A 21,711-nucleotide genomic window follows, 5' to 3' on the forward strand; every position below is an offset into this window, starting at 1 on the left:
CTAAATGTCCTGACCTCATCAATTTTTACATTTTTCTTTTTAAAAATCTACAGTTTAGGGATATGTTATTAACTTTCTGGTTATTTTCCTGCTACATCCCACCTAAAGCACTAGCAAGTATTAGCCTGGCTATTTTCCACATCATTGTTGGAATGCTCAGCAGGTTTAAGGCCTCTGGGAATGGATTATCTCTTGGACTGAGCCAAGTCTAGAAATGTGACTACAATGGTGGAATAAAAATGGTCTGTTGGGAGAGTTTAAAGGACAGTAATTGCTGAGAACATTTTGCAGCTGCTCCTTGTCAGTGCTGATCTAGGGATATAACAGAAACTTTTAGGGACATTTGAGGGAAAACTTTTTCCAAGGTCTGAGATGACCAATTTGATTGTACTTACTAGGGAATGCCTAGCAATTCACCTCTATTTTATCCACTGGGGCTAAAGTGTAATTATATCTACCTCCCCCCCCCCCCCAGATAAGCAAGATCATAGGGTTTTGGAAGTCACTTTGTAGTCATTTTTAAAAGCAAATCTTCATTCCCCTTCATCCTCCCCTACAAAAACTTCAAATGCCCCTCCCTCCTGAGTGGGACAAAGTCTGAGATTTCTTCAGTAGAATATTATAGATTGGAGAATAGTTAACTATGTGCCCCTCCTCCCTTGACAAAGCAATCTCTGGGATATTGGTGAAGAGTTAACTGTGACCCTACCCTATCTGTTGAAGTCCTGATGACAATTCAGTTCCTGGGGCTGAAGAGATAATCTGGTTTCCCTTTGAATTTTATGTTCTTTTCCCTAGATTAGTTTGCAAGTCTAGATTGTAAAACCACAGTCCTCATTAATGAGGGTGGGTCAGTGGGGGGCAGGAATCCAGTTAGGATAAGTGTTATTCTTGGGCCTTTTGATTTTGCCTCAATCTCTGTAATTGATTGTGTGTGTGTGTGTGGGGGGGGGTGTTCCCTGAGAAACAAATAAAGCTTTCTCTTCATACCTTGAGAGATCTCTAAAATTTATTTAAGTGGCATTTGTCCCACACACTCCCCAAGATAAACCCTAAAATACTTTTACAAGATTGGTCTTTGGTGAACTTTTCAGAATAGACCCTGAAGGCCATTCGGGCATGAATGTCTCTCTAAGTTTCTGTTCAGGACCCTCAGAACACCCAAGGCCATCCTAAATATTCTTCAGGAAGATTGAACACAGGCTTAAAATATTTGTGGCATTTGTTTTCTTTTTCTCTTTTTGCATTATTGATTCCTTGAAAGGAGAAAGGGTCAGTGGGTTTAGGCATTATTGGCAGTGAGCTCTGCTGGAAAGAGCATGGTCCTGAGGGTCAGGGAGGAGAATTTGCCTTTACTGTTATGTAATTGTGACTTTGAGCAATTATGTACCTACTGTATGAATAGCATTCTATTGATTGCTAAGGAATAGGGAAGGGGGATTAAGATAATGTCCCTACCCTTAATATGTCATTTTTCTTTCTACTTTTCTCATTTTCCATCTGTAAAAGAATGTGTTGAATTAGATGATCTCTGAGGTTCCTTTCAGTTCTAATATTCTAATAATTTTATAATTTGGGGGCAAGGGAGTAGTCTTTGGGACTATCTCCTAAGAAACAAGTCTAAAGATAGGGGCAGTTTATAGTATTGTCCATTGAGTTGAGTACTTGCAACTCTAATAAAGAGTGGGGAAGAGGGAATGGAGAAACATCTAGATTAAATGCATTCCAGATTAAATTCAAGTGTAGACAAACCTTCAAGAATATCTCACTAAAAGAACTGGCACACCTGTATGTTTGTCTTCTATAATGTTTTTCCTCTGAAAACAAGGAACATATTCTTAAGAGTTCTAGCTTTGGGGGAGCTAGGTGGTGCAGTGGATAGAGTGAGGAGAACCTGAGTTCAAATTTGACTTCAAACACTTATTAACTGCCTAGCTGTGTGACCTTAGGCAAGTCACTTAACCCCATTGACTTAAATAAATTAAAAAACAAACAAAAAAAGAGTTCTAGTTTCATGTTATCATTATAGAGGTAGATAAGAACAATTTATTCCATTAATCATGAAAGTGACTGAAGCAGGAGTATTTAGATCTTGATCAATGTTATAAATGAAAGAAAAGAAAAACCTGCTAGAGTGAAAGAAAATTGTACACTTTATTCATGAACCTTGCAAGATACACCTTACAAGGTACAGGTACTTCACCTAGGGGTGAAACACGAATTAGTCTTGAAAGTCAGGTAATTTATGGTCTTCAGAAACTCTTTCCCCTCCCTCTTGGATGTTCATAGGCTCTCAGAGTTTGAGTTACAATCTAAGAGGTCCACCCGTTCCATGACATGCCCCTAATTTGATCCCCCCACATCATACAATGCATGATGTGCTAAAGAACCCCAATCATCACAGGGGTCCTTTGTCTAGGAGATTGCACAGAGAAATATCAAATTATCTTGTGTTTATCTTTCCTATATTATATAGTGCTTTTACTTCAAAGCAAACAGCCACCACTTTGGAATATACATATACAGATCCAAAATATTCTCAATTCACATACATTGCTAGAAACTTCTATATATAAACTAGTTTACCTACTATACATGCTCAACATACAAATGGTTATTCTTCCCCAAGGCAATTGGGTTAAGTGACTTGTCCAAGGTCACAGAGCTAAGTAATCACTAAGTATCTGAGGCCTGACCTGAACCCAGTTCTCCTGACTCTGGGGCCAGTGCTCTATCCACTGAGCCACAAAGCTACCCCCTAACATACAAATTACTTTCCAGAATTCTTTAAAAACATTAAAACATCTTAGGGAGCCTTAAATTTCCAACATGCATTATTAATTTCATTATAAAAGAACAGCCATAAGAGTAACAAAGTAACACACAAATCCCTCCATTATTACATTATTTGTGAACCCACAGATCTATCCCAGAAAGGGTCATACTTTTTCACATTTTCCTTATTACCCTTCAAAGCAATCACACATCAATCCCAGGCTTTAACAATACAGTATTTGAATAACATATTCACAATAGATAACTAAATATTGCAAATATAATCTCTTTGCAATTACAAAAGAATATCACATAACTGATAAAAACATCTTATTCATCAATAAATTACCTTACAATAGGGCCCACAATTGCAATTTGTTCAGAGTCCCCCATCAGCTGCCTGCAGTTACCAAGAGAGAAGTCCACATTCTTGACTTCTTTAAAATTAAAATTAAACATGCATTGTTAATATACATTAAACATTAAGATTCTTATTTAAACATCTCATTTCCCTTAGAACAAGAGCAAAATGAATATCCCATGTTCTTTACACTTTTATCTCTTTACCCAGATTCTCAGAATCCAATCTCATACATATGACACATTTAAAACCCCAATGTAATTACAATTCAACTAACATCCCAACAGCTTAGTTTGATAAAAACTTTAGAGTACCTTATACAGAGAATCCAGCACTCACATTCCAAAATAAAAATACAATTGTTAGCTTTATTAAACTTGGCATTAAACCAATTAGAGCTTTTTCCCAAAAGACATCAGTAAACATCCCTGATAACCTAGGTATTTCTCTTCTTAGTAACACAATACCACTTTTCTTTAACCCAAAGGTATTACAAGAGTTTAAAAATACCAACCACATAACTCCTTGCAAAAGTTACAATAGTGTTAAAATAATTTAATGCCAAACTAATTTAACAATCCAGGTTATTTAATTCCTCCCATTCTGTACAAATTTTGTCAGAATGTTACAACACTAGCATCCCTCTTTTAAAACCCTCAGCATGCTTTCTAAAACTCTAAAAACTTTAAAAACAATGAGAGTCATCACTCAGGCCACATGGCCAGCAGATAGTCATTAAACGTGATTTCTTTTCAATAAAGGAGTCTTTTAACCCCTGGATTTTATACATTTTTTTTTCCAATCACATATCTCACCTGTGGAGGGGTCTCTTTCCCTTTAAGGCTTAAGCACTTGAGTTCTCCTGTCTACCCCCATTCCCTCCACAGGTGGGTGGGGCACTTAGGTAGACTCAGTCAAGGGTTTCTGAAGATCCCGACACAATCCCCCAAATTGTTATAAATGAATGGAAAGAAAAACCTGCTAGAGTGAGAGAAAATTGTACATTTTATTCACGAATCTTGCAAGATACACCTTACACGGTACAGGTACCTCACCTAGGCATGAGGCACGAATTAGATGGTCTTCAGAAACTCTTTCCCCTCCCTCTTGGATGTTCATAGGCTCTCAGAGTTACAATCTAAGAAGTCCACCTTTTCCATGACATGCCCCTAATTTTATCCCCCCCCCCCACATCATATAATGCATGATACGCTAAAGAACCCCAATTGTCACAGGGGGTGTGTGGGTTAATATTAAATTACCTAATTGTGCAAACTCAGTTGCATTAGGTCAAGATCTCTAGGTCACTCTTGATTGGTTGAGAACCAGTTTGGGGTTTGGTATCCCTGGAATGGATTAGGAAGACTCTTCCAGTCTTGTGATTGGCTGGACCATTCCCCCTTTGTAATGGATTCCCTAAGGGCTCCACTCCACACCCTGTGAAGACCAACACCCTACATTTCTCACAGTCAAGTGTCAAAGAAGGCATCCTGGGCCATCACCATCTTGACATTGAACTTCCATGATGCAGGGAGAAAGAGTGAGGCTGACTCTTTTTGCAACTCTGTCTGACTTAAATCCACTTCACACAAAAGTCAGTACATCAACCTGTGATGTTACTGTTCATCTTCTGGGAAAGAAAGACAAACAACTGTTATCTAGGGACTTCCTTCTTCCACTAATTTTGGTTCTTAGATTTCTAGTTCCTAAGCCCCCCCCCCCAAATCTCCCATGTTCAGTGTACCTCTAGCACCCTGGATAATCCCCTTACCCATTTCTCAGTTGATTTTGCTTCTGAAACTTTCTAAGGTCTGGCTCTGCTTAGATCTTATTTCCTCTCTCACTTTTCTCCTCATATTTGAAAAGTTCTCAGTCTCTTCTCTTTTCTTCTTGAATTTTCTCTGCTTTCAGATGTTTGATCTTGAATCTTGCTCCAAAACTCTCTTCTTGTGTGAATGCATTCAGTGGCAAAGCCTGACAAGATAGGTTGGACAGTTTTATAAGATACTAAATTTAAGAGCTGGAAGTGAATCATAGAGACAAATAGTTTTTTTTTAATATATATAAAGAAAACTGAGACCCAGGCAGGGGAAGCAACTTGCCCAAAGTCATATGAGTAGTAGGGGATAGGAATAGGGTTCAAATGCATGTCCCTGGATTACAAAAGGACATGTAGAAGTAAAAGCTTTTCCAAAATGAAATAAAATGAAAACTTTATTCCTCTTTGGTTGGAAGTAAGAGCTCCTTTATATTTTTTCTATCATAACTGGGGATAATATGATCATATGTAAGTAAAAATTATATAGTGAATGTTTAAATGAAAATCCAGGTGATACTCTCTTGTATTTTTTGTCTCATACAACTTCTTTGCATTTGAAACTGACTGAGGATCTCATCTTCATGCAAGCTCCAAGGGGTACTGTTAGAATTCACTATGCTATAATAATAATAATAAATAATCATATTTAAGACCTAGGTTTCAAAAGAGCATTTTTTTCTCCTGATCATCCTTAAAAGGGATATTTATTTTCTGAGGAAAAAATACATCCCCAAATGGCTCTATAATGAATTGCAACTGCTATTATGGTCTTTCTTTCTTCTATTACAAAGAAGAAGATTTATGTTACTAGGTACATTTTAGCTGAAAAAGATTTAAGAATAATTTGTTCCAGTACAGAAAAGAGACAGTATTGTTAATAAACATGAGAGGTCTGTATTACTTTAGTTAGCTAGTATTCATAATTGATTTAACATTTTTCCAGGTTCCATCATTCAGAAATAATTGTTGGATAGAAGAAGAATGAAGGGACCAGGAGGAGGGAACATAACTAAAATCAAATTTGCATTTAATTTTTAGTTAAATGTAGACCAGGTTTCTTTCTGTCTGTCTGCTCACCTCAATGAGCATTTGAGAACTCCACAATATTCCCCCCGCCCCACACACAATTATGTTAGTTTTGTGCTTCTGCATCCAAGGGAAAAAGTCATTAAGACTTTGATTTAAAGATACAAGAACTGCAAATTGGCAACTTGGTGTTTGTGCAAAATGTAATTTGGCACTTCTTCAAATTGAACCCACTCTAATCATCTTCTCAACATACATTAATCTGGCCAGTAAAATATTTTATCTCCCATGCCTTTAGGATCTTCTAAATCTTTATGAAAAAGTGCCACTTCTGTATTCCTTTCTCCTTCCCTTCCTTGCATTCTTCTTTCCTTTCTTCCTTCCTAATTCCCTTCTTTCCTCCATTCCTTCCTCCTCCTTCCCTCCCTTCCTTCCTCCTTCCCCTCCCTTCCTTCTTTCCTCCCTCCTCTCTTCCTTCCTTTCTTTCTTTCTTTCTTTCTTTCTTTCTTTCTTTCTTTCTTTCTTTCTTTCTTTCTTTCTTTCTTTCTTTCTTTCTTTCTTTCTTTCTTTCTTTCTTTCTTTCTTTCTTTCTTTCTTTCTTTCTTTCTTTCTTTCTTTCTTTCCTTCTAGCTTCTTTCCCTCCCTCTTCCTTTTTCCCTCTCCCTCCCTCCTGCCTTCCTGCCTTCCTGCCTGCCTGCCTGCCTGCCTGCCTGCCTGCCTGCCTGCCTTCCTGCCTTCCTTCCATGTGTGTGGGTGGTTTAATACTGATGAAGGAAAAATGGATTTCAGGTGGTGATGTTGAAAAGAGAGTAGAAGTGAAAATCCTGTGGATGTCCTGTGGGTAGTAGGACTGTTTCCTTGTGCCAGTTTCCCATTATCTTCATTACTCTAGTTGAGTCTCATAATCAGGGTCTATATTCAAGTATCTTCTTTTTGTTCTTGCCTCTAAGTCTACCACTGAGATTGGGGTGTCCAGACCTATCATTGTTCTTTCTCAGGACCTGCAGTGGGTATGTCTCAGAGAAGGTTAGTCAGAAGGAGTTATAGGAGATATTTCGATTGAAGTAGACTGTACAAGAAGTACTTAATTTTTCTTGCATTTTTGCTAAGTATAAGAAACTATGAAGCTACTTTGTGTTATTTATCTGTTTCTATGAATGAAGGAAGTTGTTCATATTTAGAGAGGAGATTTCTGATACAGGTTTGGGGTAGAGTTATAGATTGCCATTATTATTAATAATTCTGAGTTATATTTCATAGCATTGCTTTAGGTAAAATTTGAAAGCAGTCAGCCCTACTAAGGAAAGACTAGATCTTCAGGCTAAGTACCCTTTGGTGGTCAGTTGGGATACTGAAAGCTTTTAAGAAAGGCTCTTCTGGACACATGATAGAGCAACTCTCATGAGATCATTTTTTGATGACTAAAATATAGCACCCACTTTGTGGACACCATATATATATATATATATATATATATATATATGTATATATACATATATATATATATATATGTCTTTGGGTTATTAATAAAATGACATTCTGCCTTAATGTAAATTAAATCTTTAATGGTCTCTTTTCATCTTCCCCTATTGATTCCTTCCTTTTCCTTCAACTCTTACCTTAAATGTTACTTTCTTAATAATGTATCTCCTATTTCCTTACCAGGAGGAAATTTTCCCTTTATTTGATTTCATGGACTTTATGCTCTTCATGGACTTCTTTAAAAAGATCCTGCTGTTAGAAAAGATTGAAGGTAAAAGGAAAAGGGGATTACAGAGTATGGGATGGACAGTGTCATGGAATCAAAGAACATGAATTTGGACAGACTCTAAAAGATATTGGACTATAGAAGGGCCTTGCATACCCTGGTCCATGGGGTCACAAAGAATCAGACATGACTGAATGACTGAACAATAATAGCAAAACTTCATCTTTAATTTTCATCCTATTTGTCATCCTGTATCATACATAAGCATCTTTATCTTTTCATCTTCCCCAATATAATAGGTATCTAGTGAAATGTTTGCTGAATGACATGGTACTTTGCCTATTCTGGAGGCATTTACTGTATGGTTGTGGGTAAAAGCATTTATAGGATTGGAGATTTAAAACTAGAAGAGATGTCAGATAGTACAAGTATAGTCAGATAGTACCTCACATTTGACAGATGAGGAAGTTAATGCTAAGAATAATGAAATGATGTGCTTGAGTCCAAAAGATAGAAATTTGAAAAGGTGGAGTCCTGACCTCTCAGTTTAGAGTACTTTTGATACACATAACATAGGACAGAATGATCTTTTCACAGGACGCTAAACAAATCAGTGCTTACTGATACTTCATAGTTTTAGATTCTCCACCCTCACAGAAAAAATAGTACCAATTCTTCTCTAAAACCTTTGGGCTCATGCTATTTTTCTTAGAGGAGAGGAGAAGAAAAACTAGGTTTATTGTGAGGATCAAACGAGATGATATTGTAAAGCCCTTTTTGATATGATATTTGTTGCATGTTCTCTTTATGTTGTTTCACCCATCCCTTGATTTGGGTGACTTGAAGTAACACTTAAAGCTCTATTATCTCTACCCAGAGCAAAGCATCTGAAAATAAAATGTGAGATGGGGGAAGAGGAAAGTATGAGTTTAATAGCACTTTTAGGGGTGGGAAGATGATGCCAAGAGGCTAAAGAACTTGTACCTCATAATAAAAAGTTGATTAGGCTTTGTCTATTTTTCCTGAATAAATATATTTGGAAAATCTGTCTTTACAAGACTGATGGTTCCCTTGTAGTTGAACACAATTAAAGGGCAAGTCAGTTGAGCAAATAAGCTCTAATGCTGCCTTTCTACTCTCTCCCATCAAGTTGTCTCCCACTGAAGCTCCTGTAAGATAAAGGTAGGAAAATACAGAACTCAATCCTGGTTTTCTTTAACTGGTTGTAGAGATGCTTATACTGATAGGGAGAATTGTGGGAGACTTGTGTGGCGGCAGAGTACAGCTTAAACTGGGGAAGGGGGAGATCTTAGGGGTTATCTCTGAAGAAGTCTTGTGCTTAGGGTTGTTCCATGATTGCTAATGTCACGTTATATACAGTATAAGGAACAATTTCATCCTTGATGACATTTCTTCTTTTGATCACACTTTTGCCAGGGGTTATGAGTCTGTCAGAAACCCAAATAACAGTAACAAAAATGACTTTTTTTTTTTCCAACTGGATTTCTTAGGTGAGAGGAAGAACTGCTTCTGAGCTTGTTATTACAGGCATTCAAGTTTGAGATGCTGGTACCAGTCCTGCATGGAAAGGGTTGTAAGATTTGCTGAGTATTGGATGTCTGGTCAGTTGCTGAATATGCTTTTCTACAAGCACCACACTTAGCTAAGCTAACGGATTTTATAAATGCAAAAACTCAGCCAATCACTTCTTATCAGGTGGTTATTGCAGGCTTAATCAAATGGAAAACCCTGAGCCTTTAAAGTCATACTTCAAATAGGAGACATTTTGTAATAGACTCCTCTCTCTCTCTCTCTCTCTCTCTCTCTCTCTCTCTCTCTCTCTCCCCCCCACACACACACACAAACACACACATATACAAAGACTTCCCTCTTTCTCCCATGTTTTATCAGGACAGCCACTGAAGATCACAAAAATCTTGTCAGATCAGATGCTTTTATACCTAGTCAGAACTTGGAGACTCAATACTAGAGATTTCCTTTGCCTCAGTCTATTTCAGGAGTTCTTTGTGTTTCTGAAGAAGGGTTCAATGACTGTTGTATTAAACCACTGTGTCCTCCTTCCCCCAAATAAATATTTCTGCCAGCATCATCATTTCATTAGCAAAGCATTACCTTTCTCCTACCCAGTCTGTTCCCACTGATAGCACAAGTGCCAACTCTACCAGGAACTAATATAGATATTTCCAGTTAGGATGTAGCTAGACAGTTGGACAGGCTGCAGAGAGAGCTGGATATTAATGAGAAATCCATTTCTCCCACATGAGTTCCCTTTCAGCTCTGAATTCTCTACATTAAGTTCCAAGTAATGTGATTGTTTAAAGGACACTTTACTTATCCTACATGTGCAGAGTACTGTTTACTCTTTCTAAAGCATCTATCACCAAGTAATATATATTTTGTCTTAAGGAAGACACAGTAAAGCACTTTCCACAACTTAAGAGCATCAAAGTGATGACTGTGGCTAATGATATTATTATTATCATCCACATCATTACAATTTTTTTCATTTTTGATGATATTCAGGTAAAATGACTCTAGGACAAGTCAGTTTCATGTTCTACAAGTATCATAATGCTTTTGGTAGTTGAACAAAAATGTTGGGATGTAGGTTTATCCTTGATAAATATACTATAAAAGCATCCTCAATGTAGCTCTAGGAGCAGAAAGGACAATAAGAATGATCTGCAATTTTTCCTGTTTCTGTACCTTCCCTCTACCTGGCCTCTATATTTGGAAAAAAACATTTTATTCTAAGTGTCTTGGAAAGAATTAATATGTTGATATTACTTCTCTTTCTACTATTTGCTTATTGATTGCCTTACCCTGTGATTTTAATCATTTAGGGAGTTCTGAGTGAGAAACTCTCAACTATCAATGAAAATCGACAGACTTGCTCAGGTCACAGAATCAAAAAATAGTTATTATCATTTATTAAAATATTATAATATATTAACATCATGAATTAAAAAGCATAGCATCAGAAATGTAGATTTAACAAGGTCTCTTTCATATAACAGAAAAAGGGAGTTATTTTCCTGAGGCCACATGGGAAATAGTAATAGAACCAAGGATTGTATCTAGACAATGATTCCAAATCCTGCGTTCTTTCCCACTCTACTACATTCTGTTTTGCCAATCTAATCAATTAGTCACTGATTCAAAAAGCATCTAAAGTAGCACACTATGTAGTTGTGTAGCTCTTGGGCAAGACATTTAATTTCTCTGAAGCTCAGTTTTAATATCTGTAAAATGAAGCACTTAGACTAATTTGATCTCTAAAGTTCCTTTTTTGCTTTACATTTATGATAAAATGAGACTATGATTTATTAATCACTCATTTGGTTCCAGGTTTGAGATATGCGAAGAAAATTGTTAATCACTTCCTGCCCCTTTTTATGGAGGAGTCAATAAGTCTATATGTAGGTATGTAGAAAATATATGCAAATTAGATACATGGAGACAGCACTTGTAGTTGGGTAGGAAAAGTCAGGAAACCCTTTTGTAGAAAGTTATTCTTCAACAGTATCTTACAGAGTACTAGAAATTCTGAGAGGTGGAGATGAAGAGGAACTATGGTCTAGTTATGGGGATAAATGCAAAGGCAGATAGATGGGAAGTGGAGGGCTATAAAGAATATGTAATTTAAGGAGTATGAAAGAAAGTAATATGACTGGAAAGGCTGGAAGTAGTGGATTTACATAGCAGACAGCAATCTAGATTTGATCCTAATGATATTAAGAAATCACATAAGTTTTGAGGGATGATGTGTTCAGACCTGGGCTTTATGAAAATCAGATTGTCAAACTGTATGTAGGATGATTAGGAGTGGGGAAAGACTTGAAGCACTGACTGAGGACATTTTCACAGGACAAAGATGCTGATAAGCCCTATGATTATCTTGTTAGCAGATAGGATGACTCTTAAGGCAGGGAATACTATAAGATAGTTAATGAAATAGTACAGGTTGAAGTGATGAGTATCCAAAGTAATGTGCTGATTTCATTAGCAGAAAGAAGGGAATAGATGTAACATATTATGGAAGTAGAAATATAAGATTAGTAACTGATTGGTGGCAAGTTGAAAATGACTTCATTTGCAAAAGGCCTAAGAATAATGATGTTATCCTTAACAGAAAGGAAAATACAAAAATTATGAATAAGTATTTTTGGGGGGAGGAATACAATGCATTCTATTTTGGATCTGTAGGTTTGATATATAAAGTTAGGAATATTTGGTGAGATCCAGTTAGAAATTTCCAATATTTAGTAGGTGACTCACAGTGCCTGACACATAATAAACATCTAGTAAAAAGGTCATTGACTGACAGGAGAAAGACTAGTATAGATCTGGGGGTCATATGGATAGCTATGATAATTAAATAAATGGGAGCTGATAAGGGTACCAAGTGGAAAAATATGTAGAAAACGAGATGGGGGCCCAGGACAGAGGTTCGGAAAACATTTACAGTAAGTGGCATGATGTGGATGATAACTCAGCAAAATAGGTAGGGAGGAAGATCAAGAGAGCATAGAGTGAATATTCAGTTGTCAAATGTTTCAGAGAAGTGTGATTAAGACTATCAGATTTAACAATTAAGCAGGGACAAAGAGATATACTTTTTGTCCAAATTAGAGCATAATATAAAACTAGTTTTTGTCCCCAATTGTAAGAATTATCTTGAAGCCACCTAGGTGGTAGAGTGGATAGAGCACCAACCCTGTAGTCAGGAGGACCTGAATTCAAATTTGACCTCAGACATATAATAACTGCCTAGCTGCGCAACCTTGGCAAGTCACTTAACCCCATTACCAAGAAAGAAAGGAAGGAAGGAAGGAAGGAAGGAAGGAAGGAAGGAAGGAAGGAAGGAAGGAAGGAAGGAAGGAAGGAAGAATGATCTTGAAAGGCACCTAAAGAAAATTTTTCTGAAGTGCTGATGTGGGAAATTACCTAGTAAATATTTTAGGTCACCTTTAAGTTCATGTTTCTAGTCTAATTACAAAGCTAGATTATAAAAGTTAGGGTTTGAAAAAAATGAGAGGCAGGAAAAGAATGTAAGAGCTTGTACAAGTGCTATAATAACCCATGTGGTTCTGTTCCCTAATAATTCCATCAGTCAGACCAAGGAAAGATAACTTTGATTGGCTATGTGATTGGTGTGTCTCAAGGGTAAATTAGATGGAGGAGCAGAGCTGCAGATGCCTTATTAAATTGAACTCCAATTTGGGTTTGTAGCAGGGGCTGTCACCACCTACTTGGTAAATGCATGATTGCCGTTTCCAGCTTTTTGCAAAAGCTCTTGTTTGTTTCTAGCCAAGACCAGTGTCTGGTTGGTAGCAGCTTCCTACTTCTTTTCAGTGTTTCATCCTTTATTAAGATTGCTTGTGCCAGAAACAATTAAACAAGTGATCATATCCACCAACATGGAAAGTGGGGTAGTTACAGAGACTCATGAGTATTTTTGTTCTATAAAAACCATTTCTAGTCACACCTTCATTTCTCAAGAATGCTAGATCTCTGAGTCAGAAGGGATCTCGGTATCCATTTAGACCAATCTGTATCTGAACAATAATTTTCTTTACAACTTCTCTGACAAGTGACTTTCTAGTCTTGCCCTGAAAACCTCCAGGAAGGAGGCAACTGGTACCTCCCAAAGCTCATTCCATTTTAAATATCTTTATGTTTCAGGAAGATTTGGTTTCAGTAAAATACTGAGCAATATTGGGCCTAGGAATATAGGAAGACCCTTTCCAATGAAGATCAGCAGCTTCAGGTTTGTTCGTAGTAAAGGTTGGGGGAGGGGGAGATGGAATAAGGTTTTTCCTTATTCCTTTTACTACACCTTTCCTTCTGGAGCTCTGGGAAAATCACTTAAGACTTAGATTTGGCTAATTTTAAGGATCTCTCTAAAAGAGAACATAAAGGTACTACAAGAGTAGGTATAGGAAAAATATATATTTCCCTAAATACTAAAGAAATTTTAAAATTTATAAATTGACAGAGTCTTAAAACATGATATGGCAAATTATATTCTCTCAATATGTTAATACCTAAAACATTAAAACATGGCATTCTTAGTGGTACTGTTGAATAGGCATTTCACCTTCAGTTGGATTCTATACTGTCTTTCATTGTCCATGTCTTCTGGCCAGGGATTATTTAGGTTTATATGGTTGTAGAAAACCACTTACACTACCAGTCAGCTCTGAGAGACAAAACAGTTTACAATTGGGGGAATTTAAGTAAACTTCAAGGCTAGAAATGTCTAAATTGCTATTTGATCATCTATACTTTGGGGAGGAAACAAAAAAGACTTTGAGATGACAATGACAACTCACCTAGTTCCTCTAGTATGGTACAGGAAACAAACTGTCTGGTCCAGAAGATCAAGGTCATCTATTTGCTTCAAATGCCAGATATGAGTAGCTGATACAGGTTCTAGGATTAGAGAAGTATCTCTTTCCCACCCTATATACTCCCACAAGAAACCTGAGAGAAAACCCTAATAAAGTTCCCCCAAACTTGGCAGGTGGTAGGATAGAAAAAAAGCCAGAAGTTGTCCAATTAAAAGTTTATGAGTAGGTGAATCATAGGGCATCTAGTGAACAGTTGAATGAGCACTGGTCTTAGAGCCAGAAAGTATTGAACTGAAATCCAGCCTCAGATACTTACTAGTCATTTAATCTTGTTGTCTCAGTTTTCTCATCTATAAAAAGAGTGAGAGAAGGCAATGGCAAATTACTCAAATATTGTTACTATATAGGGTCATGAAATGTCAGACATGACTGAAAAACAACTCAACAATAGGTGACTTATTCTAGCCCACTGGTCAATCTAGTCCTCATTTGAAGAATCACTTTTCTCTTTAATCTGTCATGGAGAGAAAGGATTTATTATGTCATCATCCTCAAAGTACCAAGGCTTTCAATGCTGAGTTAGAGTACATATAAGTCAGTGAAAGTGGAAAGCTCATTTCAATCTATATATGCTCCATATGGTATGTCCTAGCCAAAGAACACAGGGCATGGGGTCTCATCATTATTTTCAGTATAGCTATATGACATTTGAATTTATTTATTTATATCTTGCTCCTTTTGTTCCTCTTTTCCCTTCTGAGGTCAAGAAGATCAAGTATGTTCCTTCTTTCTACATGGTAGTCCTTCAAAAACTTGAGTCAGATGATGTTCTCCTCTTCTATAGGCTAATCATTTCCTCAGTTTTGTTAATTTACCATCACCTGGCATAATGTCTAGTTTCTGCTCTAACCCTACTTTTTTCCAAATTCATTTTTGTTATTTTAAAAAATATCTATTTTTCCAATTATATATAAAGGTAATTTTCAATATTCTTTTTTGTAAAGTTTTCTATCTCCCACCTCCCCTCCCTCACCCTGATAGGAAGTGATCTAATATAGATTATACACATACAGTCGTATTACAGCTATTTCCATATTAGTCATGCTGTGAAAGAAGAATCAGAACAAAAAGGGAAAAGCCATGAGAGGGGAAAAACAAATTTAAAAAATGAAAATAATATATTCTTTTATTCATTCAGATTCCACAGTTCTTTGTCTGGATGTGGTTCTATTACAGGTCTTTTAGAATTGTCTAAGTCTGGGGGCAGCTAAGTGGTACAGTGGATAATGCGCCGACCCTGGAGTCAGGAGTACCTGGGTTCAAATCCGGTCTCAGACACTTAATAATTACCTACCTGTGTGGCCTTGGGCAAGTCACTTATCTCCATTTGCCTTGCAAAAACCTAAAAAAAAATAATTGTTTAAGTCTGTCTTAGTTGATTACTCACTTTACTTGGTTTAAAATTTGTGTAAGTCTTTCCAGGTTTTTCTAAAATCTGCCTGCTCATTAATTTTTATAGAGCAATACCATTTTATTACATTTATATATCATAACTTGTTCAGCCAATATCCAATTGATGGTTATCCCCTCAATTTCCAAATTTTATCATCACAAAAATTACTGCTATGAATATTCATATCCATATGGATCTTTATTTTTTTTTTGTAATCTTTTGGGGATATAGACCTAGTAGTCATATTGTGGATCAAAGGATATGGACATTTTAATAGCTCTTTGGGCATAACTCCAAGTTGCCCTCTATAGTTGGATCAATTCACAACTCTACCAACAGTGTATTAGTGTCCCAGTTTTCCTATCCTGTCCAATATTTAACATTTCCCTTTTCTGTCACCCAAACCAATCTGGGGCCTCAGAATTGTTTTAATTTGCATTTAAATAAAAAGTGTTTATTGAGGTCATGTAGTCCACGCCCCTAATTTTACACAAGATGGAACTGAATCCCCAGCAATTAATGATTTCCACGAAGTCACATAGGTCATGAGTGACAAAACCTGAATTTGAGGGCAGGTTTTTTTCAATTTAAGTTTAGATTTCTCCTAATAATAACATCATTTTGGCTCTTCTGGTTCACATCACCCACAAAAACTTGTCAAAGGCTACATATATAATTTAATATTTATTTTTACTTTAGTGTAACCCATATTACCAATGAGTATAGTAATAGCATGTAATAATGTTGTATGAATGGGCTTTGAGAGCTGCATGTGAGTTGGACACACTTAGGTTACACACTACTTAGACTCTATACAAGTCACTAATTCTCTGTGGTTTTCTGTTTCCTATTCTTTAAGATGAGGTTGATGCCTACTTTTATTGAGGAACCTAGTAAAATCAACTGAGTAAAAACTTGTGTATATGCATTACCATCAAACTGAGTAGAGAACAATTTCAAACAACTGCAATATTTGCTAAAATAATCTAGTACTTGTTTTCCTTTTTCCTTCCATAAAATCATCCAATTATCTTGGTGTTGGGTAAATAGTCAAAAGTTCACATTGACATAACATTCTAAGGTTGGTAAGAGTCTTTTACAAATGTTTTGTGAGGTAGGAACTGTTGTCCCTTTTTTAATGGGGGAGGAAACTGAGATTCCTTAAGATTAATTTTTTTAATATTCATATACTTAGTGAGCACCTAAGCTAAGATATAGGAATTCCTGATATAGGAATATAAGTCCAGAAGTCTTTTTATCATAATGGGGATGGTTTTGACAATGGGAAACTAGCAGAAAACAGGGCAATTGTAGAGAATCCATGAGAAGGAAGTCCATAGAGAAAGGGAATGTACTCAGGGCAAAGAAAGTTAAATTGCCCTGTTTCCTATGCTATAATTGTAATTGAAATGAGTTAAGTCAATGCAGGCTTGTTAGATGATCAAGATGGAGTAATCTATTTAAGACTTGCTTGAACCAAGAAGACTGCAGATTTGTTAAAGTTCTGTTTTGCTTGCAGTGAGAAATTCAAACCCTATAACTCCAATGAGGAAGGGAGGTTTAAGTTGGTAAAAGTGTTTTAAAGAAAATATATTCTTGATAATAATGGGATAGTATTTTGTCAGACTAAACCAGTTACAAAGAGCTTCATGAAGCAATGTATTGATCCTATCATTTTTGACCAGGCCTAAATTGAGGTCTAATCTATGATGGAGGAAAACATCTACCTCTTGTTCCTTAAATCTGATACTTATTTGGAATAAATGATGAATGCTTTGCAAAAACTAAAATCTTTATGGAATAGAGCCCTGGTTCAGGGACACGGAAAGAATATACTTTGTTTGTCCATTTTGAATGAGGATGAAGAATGGAAGGATGACCCAAATAGAGAAGAAGTTAATGGCAGAGATTTGGCTCCATCTAGCAGACTAACTCAGAAGGTGCTGATGGAAGCAATACCTCATAGGGCTTCATCAAAAAGGAGTGAGAATTCAGAGAATGCAAACATGGTCCCTAGAGGGAAACTATCAACCTTAACCTGTCAATTCTAATTATGCCCAAGTCCAGTACCCAGTGCTGGTGACAATGAACAGCAGAGTATGTCCAGAGACATTGACCAATATCCCTCATGGATAAGTCCTTTAGTACATTAGGCATAGCTTTCCAGGGGCATTTATGGGGAAATATGGACAATAATTCCACTGAATTAAAAGGAAAAAGGAGGACCACCTTATAGAACCCAAAAAGCAATACTGAAAGGAAAGTGTCAAAGTCATTGGACCTATACCACTATCATTCCTTGAACTTACCAAATATCAAAGGAAATCTTTGTTGAACCTCAGAGTTTTCAGCAGAACTTGTGCCTTGGAACTGTCTAATGAATAGGAGAAACAGAGGAGAAATTAGAGGAATGTTTAAAACATGTTGGAGCAGAGGAAAAGGTGAGATGCAAAGGCCTATATAGTCAGGTAGTCACAAGCTTCCTTCTGTGCAGACTTTGTACCATTTCCCTCCCCATTATGCATAAATGGACTTCCCTGAGATCTGAGATATCTATGAAGAAAATCCTGAAAGCATCCTTGATGAGCATGTACAGAAGTTGATAAGGACCAACTTTCCTGTCTCCGTTCCCCAAAGCCACACTCCTCAGATCATGGTCATGCAGCTAACATTCCAGGAACACTGGATTCAAGATCTCCTGGAGAGAGCAAGCACAATACAAGCAGAGTACAAAGTCAGGAATGAAACTAGATGCAACTTATTTGTACTATAACAAATATGTTTACTATTACATTTATCAACACTGTGATAAAACACTGTGATGAAGCCTTCAGACCAAGGTTGAAGCCACTCAGGGGTCACAACAGTTTTTCTTAGAATGCAGTCATATAATTATGCAACCAAATATTGACTCTACAGTGAAAGTATGGAGCTAACTTCAAAGCCCATCAATGAATTGGGCTACAGTGACAAAACCAGAAATTCAAAATTCTGAATTTCTGATAAAAATTCTGAAAATATAATTCAAAGGAGACTGATTCAGAGGAAAAGTGCTGATCTAAACTGTGAAATACCTGGGTTTTCAGTAAGATGTAGAGAAGAACAATAATAGAAGAAGCAAAGAATATCAGCAGGCATAAAAAAATAAACCACAGGTCTTTGTGTACTAAGAAGCAGCTGGATCCTAACAGTTCCAGATTACTTTCCATTAAGCAACCTGGTGCTGCGTAGCTTTGGGTAAGCATTCAGGTGTGGAATAGGTCCAGCCCTCTCACCTTTTTATCCAAGACCCAGCAATGCCCCTAACCACCCCAAATTCCCTTACTCAGCTGGAGGAGTCCCAAAGGTAAGGAGGGGGAGAAGGAAGGGGAGTGGGGAGGAGGGGGGAGGGGGAGGAAGAACTGGAAAATTGCCTAGCAAGAGATCTCTCTTCTGTCAAGCCAGCTTGTATTATTGCATGCCAATGCTGAATGTGGTACTGGCTGTCTCTAACAGAGACCTCTCCAAGTCTGAGGCAAAACTATGGAAGGAGCTGGGAAATAGCAATCCCCCCACTATTCAATACCATCATGGTTGTTTACTACTTCTGTAGAGATCCAATCTCTGATGGCCCCTGCAAAGGAGATATGGTCACTCTAGGTTAATTGAAAGAGCTCCTGACTAAGAAGGGGAACTATAGCTATTACTTCAAGAAAGTTATTGATGAATTTGATGGTAGGCTAGTTTTTCAAGAAGTTCTAATCTAAAAGATAATGCTATCCCATACATTTATAAAGAGAAGATCATTGAGAATATGGAGGAAGTTGATTAATCCCCTTGTCTTTTCACTCTTATAGATTGGGTGCATCATACAAGTCCCATAGATTTGGAGCCTCCTGTAGGCCCTCCCCAGTCATCATTATCTGCAAAAGATGATTCCCCTTTGAGAACCTGCTTACCTGCAAAATGTTCTATGAAATGTAATCTTGTATATTTTTGATATGTTGTAATAAAGGAAGATTATTTTCAATGTCAAAATGAAAAGAGTTAATGGAGTTCATATTGGCAGGTTTATTAAAGGGGATGTGCACAAGTTGTTACTCAGGGACTATAAGGTACAATGGCAAGATTGTATTTCCCCCAATAACATCATCCCCAGCATCCTGAAAGATTGAGTTATAGCAGTGGCTGCCCTTTTTTAATCCCCAACTTTCCATTATAAGTACAGGATGAGAGAGCAAGGCAATCCTGAAGAAAAAGGAAAGGGGTATTGGGTTCATGAGCAGCTCTAAACTACTAGACTTAAGACCTCTTAAGGAGTATTTATTGTCCTGGTGCTGATGAAATGATTCTTTTCTGAACCCATGAATTCACCTGTATAGAGAGATTCTCTATGAGAAAACTTCTTTAGCTAATTCAGATTGACAACTGTTCTGCAGCCTAGAGCCCTAAGAGACTGAGTCACTTGCTCAAAGTCATACAGTTTTTCAGAGACAATACTTGAATCTTTGGCAGATGCTTGACTTTGCTGCTGATTATTTGCTATAGAATTCTGCCTTCCTGATAGTGATTACTTATATTCATTTCACTGTTCTCTCTGTATCTTAATTGGTAATGATGCTATCTTTCTGCATCCTCTATTTGGCCTTCATCAGAAAGGCATTCTGCCTCACACAGAAGGTGGAATGGCTACACGTCAGGATGCTAAAGATCCCATGATCATAAGATCCAGTCTGAGGGTGGAAGGGACCTCAGAGGTATCTGGTTGAACCCACTTATTTATACAGTTTAGGAAACTGAGGCTCAGGGAGGGGAAGACAATGAGAAGAGATGGAATTTGAACTTAGGTACTGTGACTCCAAGTTCATCACTCTATCACCACAATGCCACTCACTCATATAGTAAAACATTCATAGACCAACATAAACTTTTTCATATGGAGATGGACTATATAGTCTTTAAAAGGTATGTATAACCTTGCATGTCAGATAGAGTAACCTCTCAAAGGAGTGAGGATAGAGGCAGAAAGCCAGGGCCTATAGAGGGATTGATATAATTTCTTTTCTTTCCATGACACAGTGGAAAGGCACAAGATTTGGAATCAAAGTGACTGAATTTGACTCTCAGTTCTACCTTTTATCACCCTTGTGATCTTGAACAAGTCATTTCTCAACTCTGCATTTCAGTTTTCTCATCTTTATAAATGAATAGGTTGCCCTAGATATTATGTATATATACATATATTTATATGAATATATATGTAAAATTCTCTAATATCCTTTTGTCCATTTCTCTGTGAGATTTTTTTTCTTGTAGCCCACAGCTCTGGGCATTATGTTAAAAGTGTTGTAAAAGCTAATATTGATTTCCTCATCATTAGTTATTCAGGGGAATAGGAAATATTAAGATACAAAATACAACTTTTTTACACAGTTTTATTAGTTCTTAGAAAGTTAGAAGCAAAATTATCAAAAAAAAATCAGTGTATTGCATTGGACTGTCCTTTATTCCTTATGGCAAGATCTAGGCTCTCCAGCCTTTGAGAAAATTGCTCCTGGTTTATTTATACTGCTTTCAGCCATGTTTGATTTATTATTTGGCATAGTTAGAATCATAGGATTTTAGAGCTTGAAGGAACTGGCTGTTATTAATATGTCTGTTATTTCTCAAATAATAAATGAAAAAATGCATAAAAATAATAGTGTGTGGCATTCTAGCCTGCCCTGCAATACCCAATAAGAAATAAATATCATCCTTATGGGTGTATACTCCATTACCATGTAAATGATCTCGTCTGATAATTTTACCCTGAGGGTTATTTTAAAAGAATTGAACCATGAGCTATAAATATTTATTCCTCCCCCACCTGATTAAGAATGAAATCCCTCAAAAAATAAGAGCAAAATGTCATCACTCATTAGTCTCATGACATTAATATCTTCCAGCAAGCAGTCCTAGTATATAGAGCAGAACATACAAATTACATAGCCCCTTCCCTCAATGAGCTTAATTTCCAAAGATAAAAGAAGGAAAGAGATGCCAGAGGACTCAATATATAAAGAATTATTAAAAAGTCAAGTCAAAATTTATTTGGGATAATTCCCCTGGGAAATAGAGGAGTCTGAGAGCAAAGAGCAAAGAAGATAAACAGGAACTGATTGGAACCTTCTCCTCCCTTAACAAAAGGAGGTGGTTTCTTTGAGGATACCTACAAGC

General features: G+C 36.8%; 1 protein-coding gene and 2 pseudogenes across 4 annotated transcripts in view; all 3 read left to right on the forward strand.

Annotated features, from left to right (window-relative positions):
• The window catches only part of SPOCK1 (SPARC (osteonectin), cwcv and kazal like domains proteoglycan 1), a 1,031,033-nt gene that overhangs the window by 441,489 nt on the left and 567,833 nt on the right, over nt 1-21,711 (forward strand). The window lies entirely within an intron of this gene.
• LOC141507009 (axin-1-like) lies at nt 12,140-17,749 on the forward strand (annotated as a pseudogene).
• LOC141507068 (axin-1-like) lies at nt 17,645-19,327 on the forward strand (annotated as a pseudogene).

This window comes from Macrotis lagotis, chromosome 1, assembly GCF_037893015.1.
Source record: "Macrotis lagotis isolate mMagLag1 chromosome 1, bilby.v1.9.chrom.fasta, whole genome shotgun sequence".
Classification (NCBI taxonomy): domain Eukaryota; kingdom Metazoa; phylum Chordata; class Mammalia; order Peramelemorphia; family Peramelidae; genus Macrotis; species Macrotis lagotis.